The 20,409-nt window shown below is 36.1% G+C and overlaps 1 long non-coding RNA gene and 1 other non-coding gene across 5 annotated transcripts in view; one reads left to right on the forward strand and one right to left on the reverse strand.

Moving 5' to 3' along the window:
• LOC103222644 (uncharacterized) overlaps nt 1-20,409 on the forward strand; it is a 353,739-nt gene that overhangs the window by 251,883 nt on the left and 81,447 nt on the right. For 2 of the 4 annotated variants that reach the window (XR_005234818.2, XR_012089316.1), the window contains one exon: nt 5,076-5,150. The exons of 1 other annotated variant lie outside the window; for it this stretch is intronic. This is a non-coding gene — a long non-coding RNA (uncharacterized lncRNA). Of the gene's footprint in view, nt 1-5,075; nt 5,216-20,409 lie in introns of all 4 variants that reach the window. One more of the 4 variants, XR_005234819.2, reaches the window with a different exon arrangement.
• On the reverse strand, nt 13,439-13,545 carry LOC119618734 (U6 spliceosomal RNA). The gene has a single exon (XR_005235094.1). It is a non-coding gene; the product is annotated as a U6 spliceosomal RNA (small nuclear RNA).

Below are 20,409 nucleotides of genomic sequence, written 5' to 3' on the forward strand. Positions count from 1 at the left end.
TGTAGTATAGTTTGAAGTCAGGTAATGTGATGCCACGAGCTTTGTTCTTTCTGCTTAGGATCACTTTGGTTGTTCAGGCTCTTTTTTGGTTTCATATAAATTTTAGTATTTTTTTTCTAATTCTGTGAAAAATGATGTCGGTAATTTGATAGAAATTGCACTGAATCTGTACATTGCTTTGGGTAGTATGGTCATTTTAATGATATTGATTCTTCCAATCCATGAGCACTGGAATTTTTTCTATTTGTTTGTGTTATCCATCATTTCTTTCATCAGTGTTTTGTAGTTCTTGTAGAGATCTTTCACCTCCTTGGTTAGATGTACTCCTAGGTATTTGTGTGTGTGTGTGTGGGAGGGGGCTATTGTAAATGGGATTGAGTTCTTAATTTGTTTTTCAGCTTGAACATTATTCATGTATAGAAATGTTACAGATGTTCGCATATTCATTTTGAATCCTGAAACCTTACCAAATTCATTTATCAAGCCTAGGAATCTTTTTGAAGAGTCTTTAGGGTTTTCTGGGTGTAAGATAAGGTCATCAGTGAATAGAGATAATTTAACTTCCTCTTTTCCAATTTAGATGCATTTTATTTCTTTCTCTTGCCTGATAGCTCCAGTACTATATTAACTAGGAGTGGTGGGAGTGGGCATCCTTGTCTATTTCTGGTTCTTAGAAGGAATGCTTTCAACTTTCCCCATTCAGTATGATCTTAGCTGTGGGTTTGCCTTATATGGCTCTTACTATTTCAAATTATATTCTTTTGATGCCTAGTTTGATGAAGGTTTTAGTCATGAAAAGATGTTGGATTATTAAATGCTTTTCTCTTGAAATAATCATTTGGTTTTTGTTTTTAATTCTGTTTTTGTGGTGAATCACATTTATTGATTTCCTTATGTTGAACCATCCTTGCATCCCTGGAATAAAACCCACTTGATCATGTGGGAATAAAATCCACAGTACATCATATTATCTTCTTGATATGCTGTTGGATTCAGTTTGCTAGTATTTTGTTGAGGATTTTTATGTGTGTTCATCAGGAATATTGGCCTGTAATTTTCTCTTTTTGTGTGTCCTTGCTTGATTTTGGTGTCAGGGCAATACCAGTTTTATAGAGTGAGATGGGAAAGAATCCCACCTCCTTCATTTTTTGAAATAGTTTCAGTAAGATTGATATTAGTTCTTCTTTGTACATCTGGTCAAATTCAGCTGTGAATTTGTCTGGTCCTGGACTTTTATGGGGGTGTATTTTAAATTACTGATTTAATTTTGTGACTTATTTTTGGTTTGTTCACAATTTCTATTTATTCCTGGATCAATCTTGGGAATTGCATGTTTCCAGGAATTTATCTATTTCCTCTAGGTTTTCTAGTTTGTGCACATAGAGGTTCTCATATTACTGTCTGATGATCTTTATTGTTTCTGTGATTATATTCTAATACTTACTTTATCATTTCTATTGTGGCTTTTTTTGGATCATTTCTCTTTTTTTCTTGGTGACTCCTAGCTAGCAATCTATCAATTTAGCTTATCTTTTCAAAGAACAATCTTTTTGTTTCATTGATCTTTTGTATCTATTTGATCTCAATCTCATTTAGTTCTGCTCTGATCTTTGTTATTTATTTTCTTCTGCTGGCTTTGAGTTTGGTTTGTTCTTGTGTTTCTAGCTCTATGAAGTGGAATATTAGGCTGCTAGTTTGTGATCTTTCTATCTTTTTGTAGGCATTTAACACTATAAGCTTTCCTCTGAGCACTACTTTTGTTGTATCCCAAATGTTTTGGTATGTTGTGTCCTTATTTTTATCCAGTTCAAAAAATTTCTTGATTTCTCCCTTAATTTTATTATTTACTCAAAGATTGTTCAGGAGCAAGTTATTTAGTTTCCATGTATTTGCATAGTTTTGAGAGTTCCCCTTGGTACTGATTTTTAATTTTATTTCACTGTGGTCTGAGAAGATATTTGATATGATTTTAATTTTTTTGAATGTATTGAGACTTGCTTTATGGCCAAGCACATGGTTTATTTGGAGAATGTTTCATGTGTGAATAAGAAAAATGTATATTCTACAGTTGTTGGGTAATGTGTAGTAAATGTCTAGTAGGTCCATTTGCTCTAGAGTCCAGTTTATACCCAGAGTTTCTGTTTTAAAAATTTTTACTTTTTAAGCTATCTCCTACTGGAAGGAGCATCCAGAGTTTCTTTGTTGATTTTCTGCCTTTATGATCTGCCTTATACTGTCGATGGGGTGTTGAAGTCTCTTACTATTATTGTGTTGCTATCTATCGATTTTCTTAGGTCTAATAGTGTTTGTTTAATGAACCTGGGTGCTCCGATATTGGGTGCATATACATTTAGGGTAGTTAAGTGATTTTGCTGAATTGAACTCTTGATCATCATATAATGACCTTCTTGGTTTTTTTTTTTCACTGTTGTTGATTTAAAGTCTATTTTATCTGACATAAGTATCTGATACTTATATAAAAACTCCTGCTTGTGTGTGATCACACAAACTGAAAACACCTTTACTTTGAGTCTGTAGGCATCTTTACCAATTAGATGATACTCTTGTAGGTGACTAATTGTTGGGTCTTGTTTTTTAAATTCATTTTGCCAGCCTATATCTTTTAAGTGGAGCATTTAGGCCATTTACTTTCAAGTTAATATTGATAAGTTTTCCTCCAGTCATAATTTGTTGATAGCTAGTTGCTTTGTAATCTCAATTGTGTAATTGCTTAATAGGATCTGTGAACTTTGTACTTAAGTTTGCTTTTATGATGGTGCATCTTGCCCTTTTATTTCCATCTTTAGAACACCTTTGAGCATTTCTTGTAGAACCAGATAGTTGTGATGAATTCCCTTAATGTTTGCTTGCCTGGAAAGACTTTATTTTTCTTTCATTTATGAAGCCTATTTAGGCAGGATAGAACATTCTTGGCTGGCATTTTTTTTTCTTCAAGAAGGCTGAAAATAGGCCCCCAATTTCTTCTGTTTATAAGGTTTCTGATGAGAAGTTCACTGTTAGTCTGATGGGGTTTTCTTTATAGGTAGTTTGACACTTCTCTCTAGGTGCTTTTAAAGTTTTTTTCTGTCAACTTGACCTTAGATAGTCTGATGACTATGTACCTTGGTGATCTTCTTCTTGTAAAATATCTCCCAGGTGTTCTCTGCACTTCTTATATTTGGATGTCTACATCTCAGGCAAGATCGTGAGAAAACTGACTGCTGTGACACTACCACCAAAGGATCATACTAGGTCTCTAGCAATGGATCCTGACCAAAATAAAAATTCTGAAGTGACAGAAAAAGAATTCAAAATATGGATTGTAAGAAAGCACAGTTCAATCCAAGAGAGGGTTAAAAAAACAACACAAAGAAATCAGATAAGTAATTCTGGATATGAAAGAAGAGAGAGATATCTTTTTTAAAAAATCAGCTTCTGGAAATAAAAAATTCACTGAAGGAATTTCAAAATACATCTGAAAGCTTTAATAATAGACTAGATCAAGCAAAAGAAAGAATTTCAGAACTTGAAGACCAGTCCTTCAATTTAACCCAGCCAGAAAACAATAAAGAAGAAAGAATTTTAAAAACTGAACAAAGCCTTTGAGAAATATGGCGTTATGTAAAGCAACCAAACCTATGAGTTACAGGCATTCCTGAGGAAAAAAGGTTAAAAATTTGAAAAAAAATTTGAATTTTCACTTCTAATTAAGAACATTTTATTACCAGTTAAAATGTGTTATAGGTACTTGATACTACTTAATCTAAACTATTGATTGATTTTTCACCTTGAAAGTTCATCACTTTTATGTCGAGATTTGCTTCAAAGTAACAAAATAGAAGAAACAAATGGCACATGGATGAGGCAAGACAGGCCAAGAATTGAAAATTGCTTAATTTGGGTGATAGGTACATGAGAATTCATTATTTTATTTTCCCTGCTTAGCCAGATACATGCTTAGTAGTGCTATTCCCTTAAAAATAGGTCCCAAGCTTATCTAAGTCAATATGAAAGTTCAAAAATAAACAAACCTAGTTCTAAAATGATCTGGTTTCATGACATTTGAGCAATTTTTAACTATTCCAGGCCTCTGTGTTTTTTGTAGATGGTTATTAGTTAGTTATAATGGACTGTCTTGAGGACTTCAGGGGAAAAAGGTATTGTTCTAGAGAAATGTCTTAATCACCATTGAATTTTGAATTTTATTTCACCTTGCTTTATCTGAAGACAAAATAAATTATGTCCTAAGTATGTAAAAGCCATCATTGTATTAGATATTCAATGTTTATTCTTAGAAAACAATGATACTGGAAAACATGATCCAGAAAGAGACAGGAACAGGAATAAAAATGTGAAATGAAACTTTTTTTTTTTTTTTTTTTGAGACAGAGTCTCACTCTGTCGCCCAGGCTGGTGTGCAGTGGCAGGATCTCGGCTCACTACAAGCTGTGCTTCCCAGATTCACGCCATTCTCCTACCTCAGCCTCCTGAGTAGCTGGGACTACAGGCGCCTGCCATCACGCCCAGCTAAAATTTTGTATTTTTAGTAGAGACGGGATTTCACCATGTTAGCCAGGATGGTCTCGATCTCCTGACCTCGTGATCCGCCCACCTCGGCCTCCCAAAGTGCTGGGATTACAGGCATAAGCTACTGCGCCTGCCCTGAAATGAAACTTTAAAGAGAATCCCCAAACCATTAATAGCTAGAGGGACATTGAAGAGTGATCTCGTACAGATTTTAATGCACATAATCTATTTAGAAGTAGTTTTTTTAACCAACTAGACTAAATAGTCCAGGAAAGGCATGAAAATAGCAGTCACTCAGGAGAACTTTCACAGCTATCAAGGAGATTTACTACATGAATGCTGGAGCACAGAGCAACTAATTAAGGTGTTGAAAAGAAGATAGTTGAACCTGGAAAATCTTTGTATTGAGTAACCTAAAAGTAGAGCTTAAAGGAGTGAGCTTGACTTCTGACAAAAGATAGTGAATTAAGTATCTGCTTTTATTTGCTCCTTCTTCAAATCCCATCAAATGGCAATAAAGAATTTTTTTTTTTTTTTTTTTTTTTAAGATTCACAAGAAAGAGAAGCTTGGAAAAGAAGACCAGGAAATACAATGTTGGAAGTGGGAATGCAGATGGGAAAAGGTAATCGTAAGCCAGCAGTGAGGAAGCAAAAGTTCATCTGATTTACACAGAAGAATTTATCTAAGGTGAAGGAATGGGCAGTACTAGATTCTTCTGGAAGTGGGACTGAAAAAAGAGATTGAGTAAGGAGGATTGTTTGAAAGTCTAGGAACTATCCAGATCCCATATTGCTCTCCACAGTCTGATAAACCACCCAAGGACCAGACATTTTTTGACTCTAAAAAAAGAATATTGTTTAACAAAAACGGAAACAAAGGGAACTTCAGGTTCGGTTGAGGTTGGAGGTACTGAACAGAAAATGAAGATTTGGATAATATTTGCATCCTGGATTCTGAGCCAGCCCTCTTCCTACATTCAGGTCCCGGAATATTGGTCTTCATCCTACAAAGAAGAGGTTGGGGATTTTTTTCCAGGGAAATATGATTGGTTCAACAGGAAATATCTACAAATATGCTGAAAATTTGCCATTTAAATATCTCAACCAGATCACAATAAAGTAAAGCTCAGAATAGACAGACCCTCCCCCACTCTTAGAGGGTATTAGTGCCCCTATTTTAAATAAATATGAACCTTCAACCCAGAAACATCAGACAACAGGAAAGTATCTATAGAGATCAAAATAAGCAGAAACAGGCAACATGGAGAACTAATGTGAGGTTTTAAAAAATATGCCACAAATTGTTTGGCATTTCTCAGATCAGAGGGGAGAGTCTAATTCCTCTATCCTTGAATATGGGCTAGTCTTAGAAACTTGCTTCTAAAGAATATATTGTGATGATGCTGGGCTGTGTGATCTTTTTAGGCAAGGTTAGAAAAAGTGATGTAGCTCTTACATGATGTTTTCTCTCTCTCTTTCTCTCTCTCATTTTTCTCCATTTACCCTTGGAAACCTAGCCATTATGCTATTAAGAAGTCAGGTATCCACATGAAAAGATGGCATAAGGTATTCTAATCACAGTTCCAGCTGAGATCTTAGCATTAGCCAGTACCAATGATCACACATGTGAATGAATGAGAATTCCATCCTCAGTTTTTGAGTCACCTAGCTAATGCCAAGTGGAGTAAAGACAAGCTGTCCTCACAGGGTCTTATCAAAGCTACAGTTCATGAGCAAAATAATTACTATTGTTATATTAAACCAATAATTTTTAAAATGGTTTGTTATACAGTAATAGAAAAACTTGAACACAGATAATTTCCAGGGAGAAGAAATTTTCACAATTTATAATCAATTCCTCTTCTGGCTGAGATGAAGTAATAGGTACCAAATTTATCATCTTGCCTGAAACAGTTGAAATCTGGACAAAATGTATAAAGCAATGGTTATTAAGATATTGAAAGTCAGGCAACAAAATACCTTGATCCCTGAGAAAAGGAAGATAAATGAGGTTAGCTCTACAGTTGTCCCGGATTACTACTTAGAGAAAGTTTCCAGACTGTGTTGTAAAGAGAAGGAATTCAGGCAGAGCCTAGGGGTCTCCTTACACTGGGGAAGCAGAGCTGGAAATTTAAGGAGGCCAAAGAGAGTACAGTTTACAGGGCAAGGTACTAGAGGGAAGAGAGCTAGAGGGGTGGGGGGCAGAGAAAGAGAGAGAGAGAGAGAGAGAGAGAGAGAGAAGACACACAAGCTCTAGAGATCTGAGAAGGTATGTTCCCTTAGCTCAGTATTCAGCTGAGTAATGATCAATGCATGCCTATGAGGAAATCACTCAAGGCCAGGGGAAAAAACACACAAAAGGATTATAGTATTATAGTGACTAACCCTCAGAGCTCACAAAAGGCCCTGAAATAGCGACTGTCTCACCAGCCAGAGTGAAACGTTTTACAATTCACAGAACACAACATGGAGTATAAAGACGGGTGTTGCTTTGGTAGAAGTGCAAAAGTAGCCCTAGATTAAATGCTTCTCTGGTCTCATCTGGCAAAACTTAAAGGCACAGCTTGAAAGGAGTAACCTGTTTCCAAGTAATGTAACTGCATCGAAGATTGGAGCCCAAAATATTTATAGAAATGCAACAATAGGGCAGGGCACGGTGGCTCACATCTGGAAATCTAAGGAGGCCAAAGAGAGTACAGTTTACAGGGCAAGGTACTAGAGCGAAGAGAGCTAGAGGGGTGGGGGGCCAAGGTAGGCAGATCACCTGAGGATGGGAGTTCGAGACCAGCCTGACCAGCATGGAGAAATCCCATCCCTACTAAAAATACAAAATTAGCCAGGCATGGCACATGCCTTTAATCCTAGCTATTCGGGAAGCTAAGGCAGGAGAATCGCTTGAACCCGGGAGGCAGAGGTTGCGGTGAGCTGAGATTGTGCCATTGCACTCCAGCCTGGGCAACAAGAGTGAAACTCTGTCTCAAAAAAAAAAAAAAAAAAAGCAACAATATATAGCATCCTAGAAGCTAAAATTCACCATGTGTAGCATGCAATAAAAAATTAGCAGGCATGTAAAAAAGCAGGAAAATATGATGTATAATAAGAAGAAAAATCAGTCAACCAAGATTGACAAAGACTAAAATAGTTATTACAACTAAATTCTATATGTTCAAGAATCTGAATGAAAGATTAAACAAGTTAATGGGGAAAGGATTCCCTATTTAATAAATGGTGCTGGGAAAATTGGCTAACCATAAGTAGAAAGCTGAAACTGGATCCTTTCCTTACTCCTTATATGAAAATTAATTCAAGATGGATTAGAGACTTAAATGTCAGACCTAATACCATAAAAACCCTAGAAGAAAACCTAGGTAATACCATTTAGGACATAGGCATGGGCAAGGACTTCATGTCTAAAACACCAAAAGCAACGGCAACAAAAGCCAAAATTGACAAATGGGATCTAATTAAACTAAAGAGCTTCTGCACAGCAAAAGAAACTACCATCAGAGTGAACAGGCAACCTACAGAATGGGAGAAAATTTTTGCAATCTACTCAACTGACAAAGGGCTAATATCCAGAACCTATAAGGAACTCAAACAAATTTACAAGAAAAAAACAACCCCATCAAAAAGTAGGCAAAGGATATGAACAGACATTTCTCAAAAGAGGACATTCATACAGCCAACAGACACATGAAAAAATGCTCAGCATCACTGGCCATCAGAGAAATGCAAATCAAAACCACAATGAGATACCATCTCACACCAGTTAGAATGGCAATCATTAAAAAGTCAGGAAACAACAGGTGCTGTACAGGATGTGGAGAAATAGGAACACTTTTACACTGTTGGTGGGATTGTAAACTAGTTCAACCATTATGGAAAACAGTATGGCGATTCCTCAAGGATCTAGAACTAGAAGTACCATATGACCCAGCCATCCCATTACTGGGTATATACCCAAAGGATTATAAATCATGCTGCTATAAAGACACATGCACGTGTATGTTTATTGCGGCACTATTCACAATAGCAAAGACTTGGAATCTACCCAAATGTCCATCAGTGACAGACTGGATTAAGAAAATGTGGCACATATATACCATGGAATACTATGCAGTCATAAAAAAGGATGAGTTCGTGTCCTTTGTAGGGACATGGATGCAGCTGGAAACCATCATTCTCAGCAAACTATCACAAGAACAGAAAACCAAACACCGCATGTTCTCACTCATAGGTGGGAACTGAACAATGAGATCACTTGGACTCGGGAAGGGGAACATCACACACCGGGACCTATCATGGGGAGGGGGGAGGGGGAAGGGATTGCATTGGGAGTTATACCTGATGTAAATGACGAGTTGATGGGTGCTGACGAGTTGATGGGTGCAGCACAGCAACATGGCACAAGTATACATATGTAACAAACCTGCACGTTATGCACATATACCCTAGAACTTAAAGTATAATAAAAAAAAAAAAGAAAGATGCGCCCCAAAAAAAAAAAAGATTGAACAAGTTAAATAGAGACTTGAAAGACATTAATTAAAAAAGACCAAAATTGAATCTCTAGGGATGAAACCTACAATTTATTGGATAAAGAATACATTGTATGGGATTAGTACGTATTAGAAATTGCTGAAGAAAAGATAAATGAAATTGAAGATATCATAATAGAAATGATCCAAAATGAAACATATAAAGAAAAAAGATGAAAGAATAAATAGAGTATCAGTGAGTAGTGGGACAACTTCAAGCAGCCTAGCATGCATTTAATTAAACACTGAAGGGAAAGGAAGGGCAGAAAAACAATTGAAGAAAAAAAGTTGTTTTTTTTTCCTCCCAAATTTGGCGAAAATTGTAAACTGCAGGTCTAGGAAGCTAAATAAACCCAAGCAGGAAAATCTTAAGAAAACTACGCCAATGAACGTTATAATCATATTGTCTAAAACTAGTGGTAGAGAGAAAAAAAGTCTTAAAAGTCGTCAGAAAAACAAGACACATTATGTAATGAAGAAAAAAGAGAAGGGTAAGAGCAGGTTTCTTGCCATAAACAATGAAAACTAGTGGCAGTAGAGCACTATGTTTAATGTACTAAAAGAAAAAAAAAGCCAACTTATAATTCATTACCCGGCAAAACTACCTTTCAAAAATACCTATAAAAACTGAAAGAATTTATCACTATCAGACCTGCACAATAAGGAATGTTAAAGTCCTTCAAGCAAAAGAAAAGTGGCATTAGATGGAAATCCTGATCTAAACAAAACAAAGAAGAGCACCAGAAAGGGAAAATATATAGGAAGAGAAACAATATTTCTTATTATTAAATATTTAAATCTCTAATAGATAATTGAATTGCTTAAAGCAAAAATAATAACAATGTATTATAGACTCACAGTATCTGTAGAATTAAAATGTATGACAAGAGCATAAAAACAGGGAAATAAGTAATGAAAGTATAGGCTTGTGAGATTCTTAAACTGTATGTGAAGTGGTGTAATACCACTTGAAGGCAGACAGAAATAATAAACGTGTGTATTTTTAACCTCTAAACCAATCATTAATTTAAAAAATAAATAAGTTTGGCTAATTAGGAAAAAAAGATATAAAATGGAAAAACAAAAAAAATTCCTTCCAAGGAAAGCAGAAAAAGAGAAAAAGGGGAGCAAAGATTAGAAATAAAAAAGACAACCCACAGCTGTCCCATGTTTAAACACAACCATATGAAAATATATGTGTGTATATATATAAATGTATGTTTATAAAATATGTTTATGTATGTGTCTAAACCCAACCACATAAAAATTTTGTAAATTTTTTAAACACCTCAATTAGAAGGCAGACATTGTCAGACTGGATAAAAAAGCAAGACCCTAAAATCAATGGCAACACAAAAATGTCCGCCTTTACTACTTCTATTCAACATTGTAATGGAGGTTCTAGTCAGGACAATTAGGCAAGAAAAAGAAATAAAATGTACCTAGATTGAAAAGGAGGAAGTAAAAGCTATTTCTATTTCAGACGACATAATCTAGTACATAAATAATTGTAAAGAACCTCCCCAAACCCATTTGATCCCACACGTGAGTCCAGCAGAATTGCAAGATACCACATTAATATATAAACCTCGATTATATTTCTATACCCTAGCAAAGAAGAATCCAAAAATGAAATTATAGAAACAATTTCATATATATGTACATCTTATGGAAATACACAGTTGCTCAAAAGTAATTGAATATTTAGGAATAAATTTAACAAAAAGTGAAAAACTTTTATTCTGAAAACTATAAAACATGGTTGGAAAAAATTAAGGAACACCTGATTAAATGGAAAAGTATCCCATGTTCATGGAGTGGAAGACAATATTGTCAAAATAGCAATACTTGCCAAAGTTATCTACAGATTCAATGCAATTTTGTAGAAATATTACCTGATTTTCTTTTGCAAAAATTGACAAGCTGATCCCAAAATTCATATGGAAATGATGGAATCCAAATAGCCAAAACAATCTAGGACACATACTTTCTGATTTCAAAACTTACTATAAAGCTACAATAATCAAGACAGTGTAGTATTGATGTGAGGCTGGAAATATAGCTCAATGGGATAAAATTGAGAATCCAGAAGTAAACTTTCAGATTTGTGATCAACTGATTTTTCAACAAGGGTTTCAAGACCATTTAAAGGGGAAAGAATAGTCTTTCCAACAAATGGTGCTAGAATAACTAGATATCCACACATAGAAGGAAGAAGTTGGACCCACTTCATGCCACAAACAACTCAAAATGGATCAAGGACCTAAATGTATGAGTAAAACTGTAAAACTTTTAGAAGAAAACGTTGGTGTAAATATTCATGACTTTGGATTAAGCAATGATTTCTTAGCTGTGACACCAAATGCAGTGAAAGAAAATGAAAGCTAAGTTGCATTTAATCAAAATAAAAAAGTGTTGCAATGCAAAGAACATGATCAAGAAAGTAGAAAGAACTCACAGAATGAGAGAAAATATCTGCAAATTATGTATCTAATAAGGGATATGTCTCCAGACCATATAAAGAGCTCTTATAAATTATCAATAAAAAGACAACCTAATTAAAAATGGGCAAAGAATTTGAATAACTATTTCTCCAAAGATATACAAATGGCCAGTAAACACATGAAAAGATGCTAAATATCATTAGCCATCAGAGAAATAAAAATCAAAAGTGGAATGAGATACCAATTCGTATCCACAAGGGTAGCTATAATAAAAAAGATAAACAACAACAAGCATTGCCAAGAATATGGAAGATTTGGAATCCTCATATGTTGCTGGTGGCAATGCAAAATGGTGCAGCTGCTATGGAAAACAGTTTAATAGCTTCTCAAAAAGTTAAACATAGAGTTAGTGTATAACCCAGCAATTCCACTCCTAGGCATCTACATAAGAGAAATGAAAACATACATCCACACAAAAACACACCCCAATGTTTATAGCAATATTTTTTATAATAACCAAAAAGTGGGAAACAACCCAAATGTCTATCAACTAACAAATGGATAAACAAAATATATATCCATACAATGGAACATTATTCAGCCTTAAAAAGGAATAAAGTGCTGATGCATGCTACAACATGGATGAAACTTTAAAACATTATGTGAAGCAAAAAAAGCCAGACACATATTGTACAATACCATTTATGTGAAACATCCAGAATAGACAAATCTATAGAGACAGAAAGTATGTTAGTGGCTGCCTAGATCAGTTGCTAGAGAGGGAATGGAGAGTGACTACTAACACCTATGTGATTTCTTTTTTCTTTTGGGGGTAGCAAAAATGTTCTAAAATTAGAGTGTAGAGATGCTTGCTCAACTTTATAAATATACTGAAAACCATTGAATTTGTATACTTTAAATGGATGAATTTTATGGTGTGGAAATTATATCTCACAAAGGTGTTAAAATAAATGAATAAGCAAAAAGTAAAGTGAAATACACTATAATCTTGTCTCCCAAAGATGATCAAATATTTTGCAAATATTTATTGGAACTTTTTTGCATTTATCATAATGTATACATATTTTATGATTGTTATTTTTAAACAGGCTTATTCTACAGATACTGTCCAAACATTTTGAAAATCTTATTTTTATGCAGGGAGTACTTTTCATATAAATGTATACATATTTCGGTATTTATAAAGGCTGCAAATTAACCTATTGCATTGGTATATCATAGTTTACTTAAACATTTGTTTTTTGATAAATATTTAGGTAATTTCTGATGATTTCATTTTCAAACAAAGCTCCAATGAATGTCTTTATACATTTATCTTTGAGCAATCGTGTATTTCCATAAGATGTCTTTCTTCAATGAGAATTGTCTTTAAAGTTATTTTTATTTTTTTATTTTTTATTTTTTTGAGACGGAGTCTCACTCTGTTGCCCAAGCTGGAGTGCAGTGGCAAGATCTCCGCTTACTGCAATCTCCGCCTCCTGGGTTCAAGCAATTCTCCTGCCTCACCCTCCCGAGTAGCTGGGACTACAAGCACGCACCACCATGCCTGGCTAATTTTTGTGTTTTTAATAGAGTTGGGGTTTCACCATGTTGGCCAGGCTGGTCTCAAACTCCTGATCTCAGGTGATCCACCTGCCTCAGCCTCCCAAAGTGCTGGGATTACAGGCATGAGCCACCGCACCTGGTGTCAAAGTTATTTTTATAAGAAACTGGGAGACGCTTATTAGGTGCTGCTAGCTACCCGACAAACTGAAAGCTCTCCACATTTCTATTCTCTCTCTTAAAGCCCATCTGTTGTCTGAAGTTTTTTTTTTTTTTTTCATCTTTTAAGTTTCGGGGTACATGTACTGGATGTGCAGGTTTGTTGCATAGGTAAACATGTGCCATGGTGGTTTGCTGCACAGATAAAAAAATATAGAACGCTTCACAAATTTGCATGTCATCCTTGTGCAGGAACCATGCTCATCTTCTCTGTATCATTCCAATTTTAGTATATTTGCTGCCAAAGTGAGCACTGAAGTTTTTTTCTTAATACATAAATTACCTTTTTGAAAAGGGGAGGTATTTTTTTCATATCCGTGAATACTTTCATTGTTATTGAGTGTATCAATTATTAAATATATTCACCATATATTATCTAACTGATTTACATTTTGGGAATAGCTACTAAAAACAAAACAAAACTTGCTAGTCCAAATAGTTAAAGCCCAAAGCTAAGATACTCAGTAATTTTTTGGGGGGTTAAAGAGTATATATTATCAATTGAGGTTCTGATGAACTAGTGTACACATACTGCAAATTTAAGCTGTCCCTAGCCATTACTAACTTGTGTAACCAAACTTTACATAGATGATTTTTGTTAGGAACTCTAGCATTGCCATAGTTTGCAGTCAATATTGAATGAGGCTTCTCAATTCTTGCTCTCTTCTTTCTTAGATAAGTGAGCTATGATATTAGTCAAATAACTGCCTAAAAATTAATTTCCAAATGGTAATCATACTTGATCTTTAAAGGAAAAGATTAACACTGAAACCAACATGTATATTGGTCCTTACAACTTTAGATATATGTGACTTCATGAAAAGAATTCCCATTTTAATTAATTTGCTAAGGGTTATTAATTAATCTGTACTTATGTCCTAAGTTAAAGTGGATATGATAGAAAATAAATGATAGATAACACACAGTAAATGTTTTTTCTATTACATAATTAATGCACAAATATTTACATATATAATACATACGCAGAAGTTTTGATGGCATTCTTAGCGCATCATAATACTATTGCCCATAAAATTAGTAGTCCCCCATTTTCGACCTAAAGTTGCATTTTGAATTGTGATTCAGACTTCTTTCCGCTTACCAAGAAAGAAAAAATAGACATCCATATTCACTGAAATAGAGAAATTTGTATCAAAGTGTGAGGAAGTAAAGTGACTTTATTTGTTTAAAGAGAGAGCAAAGGGTGATAGATCATTTTAGTTGGGCTGATATAAAAGATGCCTTCCAAGGACACAATTAACAAATACCAAGATGCTTAATTTTAAACTACAGCACCTACCTGTAGTTTGTATATTTTTATACTACTTTATTGACTAAATCCATTAAATATTTTCCTTTAAATTACTTGTATTCATTTTTAGAGTTATTCCAATTCTGAGTATTTTAGTTCTATTATAAAGTGTTAAATCTCTAAGCAGAAAATTTATGACTGTTTTTCTGATAAATGTCTAATCATGATCCAGAAAACTTTGATTTAGTGTATAAATAATAACTTTTTATTCTATTGTATATAATTCTTTCATAGACTTCTTGCAGAAAGGGAATGATTCTCTGGAAAGAGATTTGAGTTGTTCCCTGGGAAGGTAATGCATTTCACCTACTCTTCAGTTAAGTTATGGATGGCATTCAGCAAGAGCAAATAGTGACACATTTTCTATCTTCTTCTTCTGTCACTGTGCTAGGTTGTCTCAAGTAGAAAAATTATCCTCACTTTAAAAATAATTATGTAGAAACTTGACTTTGGCATAGGTTAAAATTTTCCCAGATCTTAGCTATGACAGTTAGCATTCCTCTAGTTTGAAAGTTAACAAAAGTCCTGGCATTTCTCTGTAAGGAAAAATGTAGGCTCTTTCTCCCTATTCAGTTTTCAAAGTACAGTTGACCCCTGAACAACTTAAGAGTTTGGTGCTGACCCCCCATGCAATTGAAAATCCACATGTAACTTTTGACTCCTTCAGAAATTAACTACTGATAGCCTACTGTAGACCAGAAGCTTTGCTAATAACATAAACAGTCGATTAACATATATTTTGTATAGGTATTACATACTGTATTCTTACAATAAAATAAGTTACCGAATAGAAAATGTTATTAAGAAAATCATAAGGGCCGGGCGCGGTGGCTCACGCTTGTAATCCCAGCACTTTGGGAGGCCGAGGCGGGCGGATCATGAAGTCAAGAGATCGAGACCATTCTGGCCAACATGGTGAAACCCCGTCTCTACTAAAAGTACAAAAATTAGCTGGGTGTGGTGGCGCTCGCCTGTAGTCCCAGCTACTTGGGAGGCTGAGGCAGAATTGCTTGAACCCAGTAGGCGGAGGTTGCAGTGAGCTGAGATCGCACCTCTGCACTTCAGCCTGGTGACAGAGCGAGACTCCATCTCAAAAAAAAAAAAAAGAAAATCATAAGGAAGATAAGACACAGTTACAGTACTGTACTGTAGTTATCACAATTGTAAGTTTACATCATCTGTTTACAAGATGAATTGTCTGTCTGAGATGGTGGGCAAGTGCAGCGGCAGACCTCATTCTACGGTAATATATCAAGCAGTGCAATGTTTTCTTGTAATGTTATGACGTTTCTCTGTTCTTGGGAGCACTTCCAGCATCCCCAGTGGCACTGTATATGGATCCCATGGTGTTATTCATGGTTTACAATGTTGCACTAAATACAATGAAAGATACCTAGAACTTTGAGAGGTCACTTTTTACTGTGGTAACGCAATATACCGCAGAGATGAACTGTTCACGCAAAGATGATTAGTGTTACATAGGGTTTTAAGTGGATACTTGCAACACTTGAACTCATCTCAACTGCAACAGGAGGTGGCTGTGAAATTATTACAGTAGTACGGTATGTAGCGTGGTTAGCTTTATGCGGTTATGATTTAGTACTACATCTTTGTGTTTGTTTATGTGAATGGTGCCATGTATAATGTTTGTGTACCTACGTTTTGGTAAGTTTTAACATTTTATAATAAATTCATATATATTTTATGGTAGTAAGTGATAAACTAGTATCTACATATATTTTGTGCACTTGTGACATACCTTTTTTCTTAATCTTTTTGATATTTCTAAGCTACGCTCTGTGAGTTTTTTGGAATTGTCAGAAATCTGCAAAAATTTTTCCAGTATATTTATTTTTAAAAATCTGCTTATAAGTGGATGCACACAGTTCAAACCCATGTTATTCAAGGGCCGGCTATAGTCTGGTTTCGTAGAATCATGCATGTTCAAGTTAGATGGAACTTTAGACATAATCTGGTTTAAAGCTATCATCATACATATGAAGACACTATTTGAGGGAGATGATATAATGTGTTCTGGGTCAAATGAATTAGTGGCTGAAATAGGACAGGAATCCAGGGTTGTTTTTTTTTTAAATTTCAAGTCCTTTTGATCTTTTCTTTTCTGAAGGATATGTATGAACTAGATGACTTCAAGGTTCTTTCCAGCTTTGGGATTTTGTGGAGTAGATTACAGTTAAGGAATTTTTATAAACTTGGCCTTGTTTCAGTTGTGGTAAATTTCTGAAAGAATGCAGTTGTTTCCTTTGAATTCTTTAAAATTCCAGAGAAATTATTCTACAGTTAGCAATTTGTTGTTTTCAATGAGCTGGACCATGCCATTGTAAGGAAAATACCAGTTCTAGGCTGTAAATGCCACTGGATGGATCTACTGGGTCCTGGACTTTGTGAAAAGATCTCAGGGAACTAATTATTGTGGGTGAGTTTCTCTTTGGAGCAACTAGTTTACTCACAAAAAACAAAGGGTATTACTATTATCTGAGAAACAGAAAACAATATCAGCCTTCTGGGTCCTGCCTATTTTATAGGGCATAAGTCTATAGTTAAATATCACTGAGTTCAGGTTCAGATAAATGGCATGGTTCATTAGAGGAGATCAGACTTGTTCAGAGTGGTGTGGCCATAAACTGTGGCTTGGGTCAATAGGGCAACAACACTGTCAGTTACCTTGCATCGTGACTTGCATTAATGGTGGTCACCTAATTAGCTAATACCATTTTTAGCAGCACTGACGTGATGGCTCTGGATTATACTGGTAGGACACTGACTTGCATGTTCTAATTCCTCTACCTGCTAATTGGATCTATTCTTGATTTGAACATAGATGTTGATATTTAGAAGATAAATTTAGCCTATTGGCTAAATACTGATTGGAATTGTGGATTACAGGATTGGTGATTGGGAATGCTTTGAGCCCTTGGGAAACAAAAGTTTCTGCTTGGACAGGATATACATTTTTATCATTGATTTTTATCAGGCAGGAGATTCTGAGAAGGAGGAGAATTGCCTTGCTCAGAAAGTAGTGAGTGAGCAAGGCAGTGAGCAAGGCTGAGCCTCTCAGTGGCTGCCCATTTGTTCCAGTCTTATAGCTCCTGAAAGAAAAAAGTCAGGAAACAACAGGTGCTGGGGAGGATGTGGAGAAACAGAAACTCTTTTACACTGTTGGTGGGACTGTAAACTAGTTCAACCATTGTGGAAAACAGTGTGGCGATTCCTCAAGGATCTAGAACTAGAAATACCATTTGACCCGGCCATCCCATTACTGGATATATACCCAAAGGATTATAAATCATGCTGCTATAAAGACACATGCACACGTATGTTTATTGTGGCACTATTTACAATAGCAAAGACTTGGAATCAACCCAAATGTCCATCAGTGACAGACTGGATTAAGAAAATGTGGCACATATATACCATGGAATACTATGCAGCCATAAAAAAGGATGAGTTCGTGTCCTTTGTAGGGACATGGATGCAGCTGGAAGCCATCATTCTCAGCAAACTATCGCAAGAACAGAAAACCAAACACTGCATGTTCTCACTCATAGGTGGGAATTGAACAATGAGATCACTTGGACACAGGAAAGGGAACATCACACACCAGGGTCTATTGTGGGGATGGGGGAGGGGCGAGGGATAGCATTAGGGGATATACCTAATGTAAATGATGAGTTAATGGGTGCAGCACACCAACATGGCACATGTATACATATGTAACAAACCTGCATGTTTTGCCCATGTACCCTAGAACTTAAAGTATTAAAAAAAAAAAAAAAAGAAAGAAAGAAAAGAAACAACTCAAGAAAACCCAGAGCACCAAAAATATTCAGCACAGTACTTGGGAGTTATTTGACATTCTGGCATCTTCTTTTCTGACTCTCACCTACTATCTTAAAACCCTTGCTCACTAAGAAACCACAGAGGAAGAAGAGGTAGACACAGGCACAAATCCTAGAAAGCTATTACCTTTTGAATAATACATCAATCCACCTGGGCCACCATGAGCCTCCAGTGTTTTCCACTGGGTATAAAGTGATTTACTTTCTTTCCAGTTGCTTTGGTCCTTTATAAGACCAGTTTCTTAGTACCTCTTTCCTTGATGTGAGTCTGTCCCTAACTAGTATTTCCCTTTGCCTAAGGAGCTGCAGCTGTTTTGATATTCCCCAGAACCATCTTCTCCCTGTCTCCTCCACTTCATGCTTGGGAAAGGAAAAGCAACTTCCTTCCTTGGGGAACCCTAATATTTATATTTCTATTTTGAGACTGAATTCAGTACGTTTTGTCATGTTGTCACTAACTGTAATAAAGACAGAAGAACCCCTCTCCATATAGTCTTGAAGAGGAGGGGAGCGTGGTCAGAGGAAATTAATTGATTGACATAGACTAGAAGCACAAAAGCTATCTCAACGCAACTGTTTGTTGTTAATACCTTTCTTCACTCCTTTTGTTGGTCAGGTGTTTTTTTCATGCCCTACAGCCTGAGGTTTCTGAACTTAGTGATTTTCTCCCTAACCAAAAGGCCTAAGGAATGACCGTTTGGTATTCCTTGGGCCCTTTGGTGAGGGCATCTGGCCTAATCATGATAAACTGATGAATTGGCGTCTTCCATAGAGTGGAACAAGGACTGTTGGCTGAGAAAAGAGTGAATCTGAAGCGAGGACAGAGTTGGCTCATGGAACATTTTATCTGTTCTCTAAGTTTCTTGTCCCAGTACGTCAACAAATTTGTTTTTGCTTAAAGACTTTCCCACACGAATGTCTGCCAAGTTCAGATGACTGCTTTTTTAGATTGATCTTGGTTTTCTTGGAACAAGAGCTGAAATTATATAATAAGCTCAGTTGGTCTCAGTGAGAAAAAGTTGGGAGATTCTATTTTCACATACATTAGACAGGTCTGGGCATAGAAGAAAGAAGGACCTGAAAATGAGGTGGGTGAGTGTGGGAGGTGGGAGGAAAGAACTAGTTAAAGGAGATTTTACTTGTGTCTACTTTTCCCACTTGTTCTGGGCTCTTTGGGTCACTCAGAAGTGAGGCACTGGGGCTGCAATGCTCCATGTTGAGATACACTCTGACCACACTCTCAGTTGACTTACCCTAGGCCAGTGTGTTAGAAAAGGGTCTTTAAGTTCCTGACTTCTAGAGTGGTAGCAACATTGCCAATATTCAGAGCAGCTCCAGAGTGTACATTCATAGACTAGAAGATGCTTCCCTCTGAAACATAAAAAACATGCCATTGTGATGATCTCCCTGCTGGAAGCTACAGTCATCCCTTGGTATCCATGGAGGATTAGTTCCAGGGCCCCTGTGGATACAAACATCCCTGAATGCTCAAGCCCCCTACATAAAATGGCATAGTATTTCCATATAACCTATGCACATCCTCCCATATACTTTTTTTTTTTTTTTTTTTGAGACAGAGTCTTACTCTGTTGCCCAGGCTGGAGCACAGTGGCGCAATCTCGGCTCACTTCAGCCTCCGCCTCTTCGGCTCAAGCGATTCTCGTGCCTCAGCCACCCAAGTAGCTGGGACTACAGGCATGCACCACCACGCCCAGCTAATTTTTCTATTTTTAGTAAAGACAGGATTTCTCCGTGTTGGCCAGACTGGTCCTGAACTCCTGGCCTCAAGTGATTTGCCCACCTCAGCCTCCCAAAGTGCTGGGATTACAGGCATAAGCCACCATGCCCAACCCCTTTAAATCATCTCTAGATTACTTATAATGTCTAACACCGTGTAAATGCTATGTAAATAGTTGTTATACTATGTTGTCTTTCTATCTGTAATT

Source organism: Chlorocebus sabaeus, chromosome 18, assembly GCF_047675955.1.
Source record: "Chlorocebus sabaeus isolate Y175 chromosome 18, mChlSab1.0.hap1, whole genome shotgun sequence".
NCBI classification, from domain to species: Eukaryota; Metazoa; Chordata; class Mammalia; order Primates; family Cercopithecidae; genus Chlorocebus; species Chlorocebus sabaeus.